Source organism: Ictidomys tridecemlineatus, chromosome 9 (assembly GCF_052094955.1).
Source record: "Ictidomys tridecemlineatus isolate mIctTri1 chromosome 9, mIctTri1.hap1, whole genome shotgun sequence".
In the NCBI taxonomy this organism is placed as follows: domain Eukaryota; kingdom Metazoa; phylum Chordata; class Mammalia; order Rodentia; family Sciuridae; genus Ictidomys; species Ictidomys tridecemlineatus.
The window spans coordinates 67,107,169-67,117,695 of record NC_135485.1 but is presented as its reverse complement, the minus strand read 5'-3'; positions in this window follow the sequence as shown (position 1 = coordinate 67,117,695).

Sequence of the window (10,527 nt, the reverse complement as noted above, 5' to 3'; positions counted from 1 at the left end):
ATTCAGCTTTTGGTTTGGGGGGATTGGCATGATATTCTCCAGCTCCATCCATTTATTGGCAAATGCCATAATTTCATTCTTCTTTAAGACTGAGTAATATTCCATTGTGTATATATATGACATTTTCTTTATTCATCTATTGAAGGACACCTGGGTTGGTGCCATAGTTTAGCTATTGTGAGTTGAGCTGCTATAAGCATTGATGTGGCTGTGTCCCTGTAGTATGCTGATTTTAAGTCCTTTGGGCACAAACTGAGGAATGAGATAGCTGGGTCAAATGGTGGTTCCATTCTAAGTTTTCTGAGGAATCTCCATAGTTATTTCCAGAGTGGTTGCACTAATTTGCAGTCCCACCAGCAATGTAGAAGTGTACCATTTCCCCACATCCTCACCAACATGTATTGTTGCTTCTATTTTTGATAACTGACATTCTGACTGGAGTGAGATAAAATTCTAGAGTTTTGATTTTCATCTCTCTAATTTCTAGAGATTTTGAACATTTTTTCATATGTTTATTGACTATTCATATTTCTTCTTCTGTGAAGTGTCTGTTCTGTTCCTTAGCCCATTTATTGATTGATTTATTTACTTTTTTTTTGGTGTTAAGTTTTTTTAGTTCTTTACATATTCTGGAGATTAATACTCTATCTGAGGTGCATTTGGTAAAGATTTTCTCCCATTCTGTAGGCTCTTCAATTTTTCTTTTCTTTTTAATATCACCAGAATGTCGCACCAGAGAAAGAAGGAAGTGAGAAGGCTTATCTTTGGATCTTTCTGAGTGAGGAGGAATCTATGTATTTGTTGTTTAATTTATTGCACTTTAATTATATTACTAATATATATTAGTCTACCAAATTAGTCAAGTATTTTAAAGTCCTAAAAAATATGGAACAAGTGAGTTTAAAAAGTTTTTATCTTGTTTTAATTATAAATTATTTTAGATCTTCATTGAGATAATAAAGATGTTACTCAAAATATCCTTTTAAGTAATACTATCTAGGACTTTAACAAAAGTAAAAAAAAATAATTTTGATGGTGGAGAAAAGATCAACCATTGGGCTGGTAATTGGTTAACTATGGAGTGAAGATGGATAATTGGGAGGTGGAATAAGAGTGGGACCTACTTGAAAGTATATATCAGTTATCTATTGCTGCATAGTTAGTTACCCTGAGGTTTAGTATCTTAGAACAACAGTTGTTCTTTATTCCTATTAAGGTATGATGTCAGCTTGGTAGTCTCTATGTTGGTCACAACTGGTTTTACTCAAAGAGTCTACAGTTTTTTTTGTCTCTTTGGGGCAATTTGAAGGAATAGTTGGGGACTGGTCAGTAGCTTCCCTTACATATGTGGCGGTTGGGTGGCTGTTGTGTAGGGTGTGTTGGTCACCTCTAGAGGCCTCTCATCCTCTAACAGGTTAGGGCTGGCCTGAAAAGTGCTGGTCTCAGCTTTCCAGACAGCAAGAGAGTCGGCCCCGGTGTCTGAGCACTTCTCAAGTCTTTATTTTCTAATGTCTCATTTGGCAGGTCATAGAGATTGGGTGGTAGTTTTTTTGTTATAATGAAGTAATATAAATATGTTGATGGTAAGTATAATATAGACAGTGAAATTAAATATTGTTAAAGTGGGATTAAATATAATGATTGCTATTATTGAGCCTATGTGTGTGATAATGAGAGGAGTCTCAAAGCTACAGAGAGAGAAAGAATCCGAGGTTATTTTTACCATCTACTACAGGATTTTAGGCTGATGTGAGATTGCTGGTTGGAGAGGGTGGGAGAGAGAGAGAGAGAGAGAAGAGGAGGGGTGGATCGTAAACATAAACCTTGTCTACTTTGCAACTTTTCCTGGGGTTTTCCCTAACTTGCTCTGTGCGTCATTTTGTAGTATAAAAAACTCTGGAGGTATTGATTAACCAGATTCAGAAACCAAAGTTAGCAGTAGAAATTACTGGGAAATAGAAAACTAATAGAAGAGACTATGGGTGATTAGAGCCTATATACTATAAGAATGTTTTAAAAAGTTTTATAAGACAGCTCTAGATATTATTTTAGCTCAGTCTAGTAATCTTGGTGTAGTATTATCCTCCCGTTACCTGGACTGGAAAGCTTGGTAAGGGAATTTTATCCAGCTCATAAAATTGTGTGCAAGGGGTGTGAGAAAACCAAGAACATTACTTATTAAAGCTGAAGTTAGACTTGGATGAAAAGATATCATTAAAAAAAGATATCATTTAAATTACGGTTATGGAAAAGTGTGGTAAGAGTAGATATTTTACACTAGGTTCTTTTTCATTGGCTAAGTCAAGAGAATAAAAGGACAATGTCTATGGCTTTTATTACTGAATTGAGCAGGATGGAACCTTAACGAGACGATTAATGTTCTAATGATCTGAACAGAGCATTACATCAGATATGGGAGAAGGGAAAATGGTGTGAGGGAGCTGTTTTCCTTTCAGTGAGCTCAACTACCAAGGGACTAAATTAAGATGGTAAGTAAAAAACTTGCCTCATTCTCTCATCTGGGTTTTCCCCTCCTCTCCCCTCCCTTCCCTTCCCTTCTCTAGGCAGCCTCAGATCTTGAGACACATGAGTCCCAATTTCTTCTCAGTAAAATGAGGACAATAATATCTTATTTCTCAGATTACTTGGCCATCTACCTTAAAATCAAGGCCTGGGCTTTACATCACCCAGAGCTTTTTTACTTTTCTTGTTTTTGCTTATTTGATATTTTTGAAAAAAAATTAATATATGTCATATGTACATATTCTTTTGTGGGTTTTTTTTTGGGGGGGGTGGTACTGGGGGTTAAACCCAGGCCACTCTACCACTAAACTCTATCCTTAGTCTAAGTTGCCCAGACTGTTCTTGAACTTGCTATCCTCAGGCATCACCCTCCCAAACAGCTGGAATTATAGGTGTGAGCCACCAAGCCCTAATGCACATTTATTCTTTATCAAGATTTAACAAGTTTTAACATTTGACACATTCTCTTTATCTTATTTATTCTCTCTTCCTCTGCACGTGCACATATATATATATACACACACATCCTCATACATATTTTTATTTATTTTATGAATATGATGCATGATTTCCTCTTATCTCTTAGTACTTTGTTTCGTATTTCCTAAGAAAAATAGATGTTCTCTTAAATTTCTAGAGTGTAATTATCAAATTATTTTTTTTTACATCGAAGCTATACTTTTTATCCAACAGATAGATCACAATCCAACTTGTCAATTTTTCTAATAATGTTCACATTTTCTCCTTTCATACAGTATCCATGTCAGGATTATATATCATAATTTGTTATCTCAAGTCTTTAGTCCAAATCTGGAAGAATTTTTCACTTTTGTTTGTCTTTTATGACATCACTATTTTCAAAAAATACAAGGCAGCTATTTTATAGAATGTTCGTCACTTTGGGTTTATCTGATGTTTCCTGATACAGACTCAGACCATGACTTCCTAGTTGCACATGACTTTACCCATGTTGTCAGTCAGCTTCTCATTGTTGTGATAAAATACCTGAAAAAATCAACTTCAAGGAGGAAAGATTTATTTTGGGGTCATGGTTTCAGAGGATTCTCTACATGGTCAGCTGTCTTCATTGTTTCTGAGCATGGGCTGAGACAGTAATACATCATGGTGAAAGGGCATGGTGCGGGAAAGCCACTTAACTCATGGCAGACAGGAATCAGAGAAAGTGAGGGAGGAATCAAGGACTCTCTCAGTGCACACCCCCAGTGACTTCCTTCCTCTAAGCAGGCCCTCCTTCCTCAAGTTTCCACCTCCTCCTAATAATGCAATCAGTATTTACTTCCTTATTTACCTGTTAATTTGATTATTTATTCTTTGACAATTCATCCAATCACTCCTTAATTTGCTTACTCAAAAACTATCGATTGGGGATGGGATATAGTTCAGTGGTAAAGTGCTTATCTTACAGGTACAAAGCCCTGGGTTGGATTTCCGGGACTAAAAAGGAAAAAGCAAAATGAAAATTACTTTCCTATTAAACACCTACTAGGAATAAGACATAGGAGATGTTATGTTGAGGAGGAAAACAGAATACTGATATAGTCCTAGAGCTGATAGTCAACTGAACAGTCTGAGAGTAATCAAAGAGTCACTCAAATAAAAATTATATTTTTAATTTTTAAATATGAAAAATTATAATGCAATTGTTTTCCAAAGGATATGTATAAGAAAGTATAAGGAAAAGGGAAATGATCTTGTTGGGGTAGTTGGGGAAGCTGTCTCCACTAAAATGATATGCATGCTGGGATCTAATTAATGTTAAGGCCAAGAATCAACTGGTAGGGAGGGAAGGAAGAACGGGAGGTGGTGGTAATAGGAAAATTATGGTACTTGAGAGGCATCAAGGGAACAGAACACCCTATGGATTATCATCAATCCTTTTGCTAAAGATCCTGCACTATTCACTTTTCACATTTCCAAGAGGGTATTCCTTCAATTACCTACATCTCTGTCCTTAGGACAGTGTTGCTGTAAGTCACTGCTTTATGTGAATTAATCCCATTGCAGATTCATCACTTCTAGTGTCAGTTGTCTGCTTGCTGATGTTTCTGTGTTTTGGGGTAATTCTTTTTCTATTGCTGTTGCTCACAGCTATTTAAAACCTGGCATACTTTTCTTGAGCAGTCTGGTTCATTTCTTCTTTCTATGAAATTTGTCAAACACACAGCAAATAGAAGCTATTATGTAAGAATATCCTAAATATTCATTGTCTTATATGCTAGCAAATTTGGTGCTCTCTTTCTAGTCTCTTCACGTCCAGCACCAAACATATTTGATTCTTATTTTTTCTCTATTCTCCTCTCTATTGAAAGACTTGGATTTTTATCCTGTTTTCATATTTGTGGTGTAATTCTTTAGTGGACAGGTGAGGCGGAGGCAGAGGTGGGGGGTCTGGCCTGAATGTTCTTTGGAATGAAGCATTTGTATATAGTCTGAGCCTGAAATAGTGGAAAGAAGTGCTGGTTTGAAAAGCTACAAAGGAGTCCATGATTGTTGTTAATCTAACGGGAGGACGAGTTTGGAGAATTGTATTATGGATACAAGAAATTAAAAAGACTCAAATTATAGCAAGATGATTTTATTGATTGAATTTCTATGTTGAGCTTGTTGCATGTGGCTTATCTTTATAAACTTTATTTGATATCAGTTAGTTATTGTTATGTAATAAACCACCAAAAAATTTACTGGCTTGGGATGATAACTGCTTATCATTCCTCATCAGGCTATAGGTGGCTGGGCTGGGCTGCTCTTGCTCAGGTGTTGGTGATCAGCTTTTGTATTGCCTTTAGGCTGGTTGGTCAAGGATGGCTTTGGATCACAACTCAACTTGATTTCAGAAGGATGATTTTCACATCCTTCTAGCTGACTAGACTGGGCATGCTCCTAATATGGTGGGAAGACTCCAAGAGGGAAAACTAAAATATGAAATCACTTTTTCAGGTCTCTGCTTGCATCATTTTTCCTAACATCTCTTGGCCAAATTAAATTGTATGACTAGACTAAGAATCAGTTGAGGGTGGCCTTACCCAAGGGCATGCATATAAGAAGGTGTACAAAATGAGGGCCATTTATCGGCTGTACTCTCCATAGTATAATGTTTGTGCTCTTATTATTACTATTACCTTGATACTGTTCCTAATTCCCAGCTCCAAGGGACTGTTTTTTTTTTTTTTTTTTGGTTTAATAGGTCTGGTCTTCAAGCATTTGATGCAATTATCCATTCCTATAAAATTTAAATTGAGCTATTTTATAGGTGTTTTATTTTTATTTTTTTTAATTCTTTTTAATGTTTTTTACACTTGTTTATAGACCTTTATTTATTTATTTATATGTGGTGCTGAGAATCGAACGCAGTGCCTCACACATGCCAGGCAAGTGAACTACTGCTGAGCCACAGCTCCAGACCTTTATGAGTGTTTTATATCATTTTCTAGGTTTTTATAAATATCCTGTACATGGGATGATAGGACATAATAAGTTAAGAGGCTTCCTCTTTTGATCTTGATAACCATGCTCTTTCCTGGTTTACTTCCTGCATCCTGATTCCTTCTAGATTTTTTTCATGAACCCCTTTTCTTTTTCCTGGTGCTTAATTGTTGGCTTTCTCAAATGTGTGGATTGTAGAGAGTCCACAAATAATACCTTCTCTTCTCCTAAGATTTAAAGCAACTGAAGAATAAGACATACAGATAGAGATAAAGACCCAACTTTAAATCAGACCAAACTTTAAATTTGGTAGAAAATGCTACCAAATTCCAGGGCATTTACAATGAGATACCAAGTATTTAACCATTAATTAAACATCCTCTCCTGGTCACAGCTGGAGATGCTTGAGAGCAAAAACTATGAGTGTCCTGTAGAAAAACTGATAGTGAAAGAGAGAGAGGAAGGGGCTGAATGCTCAGTTCCTTCTCTCAGACTCCCAAGTGGGATGTAAGAGATGGGGAAATAGGTCAAAAATGATTGTGGAGCAGCCCGTGTCTCACTAGAGTAATTTTTCCTGCTCAGAGGGTGATGAGCCACTTGAGAAAAATAAAGTCTGAAATAGTGAAGAAATAAGAGGCAGAGCCAGGAAATAATTTTAAAGGTGAAAGAAATAGGAGCACCTGATAATTTCTTCCAGCCCATACAGGAGCAACTAGAAAGTTTCAGCAGGAGGAGTCTTGCTTCTCTGGTGTGGCAGGTGATTTGCAGCAAATAGGTTGATTGACATCTTGGCAAGTCACACCCATCTGTGAGAGGCTATGTGTCTATGCGGCTCCAGAAAGTCACCCCATCTCCAGTGCTGTGTGGAACCTGGCAGAGCCAGGTCTGAACTTCACATGTACCAGGAAGTCTCACCAGGAGGGGTACTGCTGGGAGTTCCTAGATACCAGACTTTTCCACCTAATGGCTTCGATGCCCGTTTGTTTTATGCACAGTTCAGGGATGGCTCTCAACAAAGAACACTATTATAGTGGAATTCCTCTGCATACTAACTTGAGACCAGTAGGAAAAGATTCTCTCCTAATTTTAGAGTTCCATTATTGTTCTTCTGCTTTCATCCCATTCTTTCTAGTAATGCCATTTATATGCATGATTTTAGCTACCTATGTATATTCTCTCTCTTTTTTCTAGATAAACCTGTTTCTAAAGTCTAGCGCAGTATTTCCTGGAATAATGGATATCTATTTTGAATGTTGAACAGAGTCCATGAATTTGATATATGCCAAATTTAAGTAATCATTTATTTTTCATTAGTTAAGAAAAAAGTCATCTGAGACATTCCCAACTTTGATTTTTTTCATTCTGTTCTTTTTCTGAGATTAGAATGTCCAGTTACCCAAACCCCAAACCAGATAGTTCTCCTGAGCTCTTTCCCTTACTTCCTATTATCAAGTCTGCCACCACACCTATTTACTTGTAGGAAAATTAAAATTGTTTTCCTTTTGAAGCTTTAATACTCTTAGTCTATGAAATAAACTTAGATTATGTACAGATTGATAGGGGAAAATTACATGTTTATTAATGGGCAGAAACATAGGAGCCATAGACAAATATGGGACTCAAAAAAAAAAAGTCATATAGTTGAAGTTTACCTATCATCTTCATAGAGGAAGGGGCTGTGGGAGTGTATGCAATTTTAAAGGTGTAGTAAATGATTTCTAGGAACCAGAACACACAATGGCCTGGGACAAAGTCCTCTGGGCTCTAGATGGTATGTTTGGCTTTTAATCTTCCTTCCTGCAATATGAATTTTATCTTCTCTGGTTAATGAAATTTCAGTAAGACAACTGAAGGCAATTGTCTTCCTTGTTTGGCAGATCCAGTCAAGTTGCTAGGGAACTTAGAAGAATGTCTCTGCTTGTATCAAGGGCAAGGGATGGGCAGAAACAAGGGAAGGTCACAGGGACCTTGAATTTGAGGCAGGACTCAAGGTTTCCCAGTATGTCAAAGTGTCAGTCTTTGGTATATCATTTTCTGACTCCCAAAACCTCAGCCCTGAAAACATCTCATATAATTTCTTTTATTCTGCATAATTACTCATTTAATTGATTCTTGGCAGCTCTTAGATTTCTACAAAAGCCTTTTTTTAAAACAGTGGAGTACCAGTTTTGTTCTAGGCCTTCATTTTTTAAATTTATTTTTATTTTTATGTGGTGCTGAGGATTGAACCCAGCCTTACACGTGCGAGGCAAGTACTCTACCACTGAGCCACAATCCAGCTCCTCTACAAAAGTCTTTTATGTATACTGCCCTGTACTTTCTGTCTATATTATTCTATTTTTGTAACTGTAATGCAATAAACAAGGCAAGTAAACCATATGAAGAAAAGAGTTTTATTTAACTCTTAGTTTTGGTGACTGATAGTCCAATCAAAATGGCTTAGGCTCTGGTGAGGACCCACCTTAAGTGTTTTACCTAAAGGTAAAAGGCAATGAAGTGGAAAGTAGAGATCATATCATCAAACAGGAAGCCAGAGAGACTGGGTAAAACTAGGCTAAGGATTTTATAAGAACCCTCTGTGAGAACTAATTTGGGTCTCTCATGAGAAATGCTTGAATTTCTCCCAAGGGCAGTGAGGACCAAGCTCTCAATACATAAATTTTTAGAAGGCAAGTGCTATAGCTGGGTTGGATCTCCAAAGCATTATCCCATATAATACACAAGTGACTGTTGTACTATATTCTGTGTTATAAGAAAGTGCGAGGGGGCTGGGGATGTAGTCCTAGCCTGTGTTCAGCACACATGAAACCCTGGATTCAATCCCTACCTCCCCACCCCCCTACACATAGAGTGCATGGGTTTTAGAGCAGAACCAGTTAGTATATGACTTTCTGGAAGTGACAGGTGCTCTATGTTTCAGGTTTATTTTTTTTTCCATAAAATGAAGATCATAATACAATGTTGTCTAGTTCGTATAAAGATTAGATGAATGTATAAACTTGCTCAAGCATAGAGCCTGGGCTAGAATCATAATGATTAGCATTTAAAGCATGTGTTGGGTGTCATGCTAACTGCTTGATGTGCGCTACTTCATTTATCTTTGGGTGAATTTTATTATCTGCACTTTCCAGATAATGAAATAAGGCACAGTTTTCACAGAGCAACAAAGTAAGGAACAATGCAGGGAATCAAACCTAGTCAGCAATCCTCTTTAGGGCACAAAGGGGAATGATCTTTCTCCTGCCCATCATAAAGGGTTGTGGCAAACACCTCTATAACAAGAGGGGTGTTTTCAGGCTAACAGGAGCAAAGCAGAACACATTTCTTCAGTCATTGTTTTATGTGACATGGAAGACTTCAGATTAAAGACCCTAATGACCCAAGGTGAACTGTTCATGTTTATGTTTGGGTTCTATGAAACACGGGCAGCTGTGTAGAACTGTGATTGGACAAAGAAGATATGAGTTAATGTTATGTCCTGTGTGGGGAAACCCAGGAATGTCTGTTCACATTCTTCTTGGCCTCTTGGTTGTAGCATTTCTTCCTCCCACATTCAGGGCAGGACCCTTCTGTAATCAGAGTGTTAATTTCTTGATGCCAGCTTTTACAAAAAAAAAAAAAAAAAAAGGTGGGGAAAAGTAAAATTTTTAGGTTGCATGGCTGGTTTTGGGGAAAAGAGAATCTATTTTCTATGACCCACCTTGGGAAGAGGAATTCAAGTTTCTATGGCTTACCTTGTGGATAGTAAAGGATGAGAGGGATGAGAAGGAGGAGAAAATCAGAGATAAACTTTGCTTCTGAGGCTCTTCTGAGCCTTCACTTCAAGATATTGTTTTCTGAGCCTCAAGGCCTTCAAAATACCTGCTCTTAGCCACACAACCACAACTACTATGAGAGAGAGCATGGGAAAGTGAGAACATGACCAAATTTATTCTCAGATCTTAGCTGTGAGATGAGCTTGGACAAATTCAAGTTTTTGAGCATTTGTTTTCTGTGAAATGAGAATAATATTAACCTGTTGTAACATGTCATGAGAGTTAAATAAGAATGAATTATATAAAGTATAACACACAATAGCCCTCAATAAAGAATGCTGTGATTATTGTCATTTCTTAGATTGAAAATATAATCCCTTTGCCATTCTTTTTTTTTTTTTTAGAGAGAGAGAGAGAGAGAGAGAGAGAGAGAGAGAGAATCTTTTAATATTTATTTTTTAGTTCTTGCAGACACAACATCTTTGTTGGTATGTGGTGCTGAGGATCGAACCCTGGCTGCACGCATGCCAGGCGAGCACGCTACCGCTTGAGCCACATCCCAGCCCCGCTTAGATATTCTTCTTAAAAATTCGGTTGTATTCCTTCAGCCTCAAGGATAAGTCCCACACTCCATAGCATGGCCTTGCACACTGGTCTCCTCCCCTCAACTTTAATAGTATAGTCACTGGTGGTTCCCCCAAAGGACACTGCTCTCACCTCTCTGCATTTGTAAGCTTGCTTGCTTCCTTTGCCTGAACAGTGGCATCTCTTTCCCTTGCTCCCACCCCAACATTTTGTGTTCTGG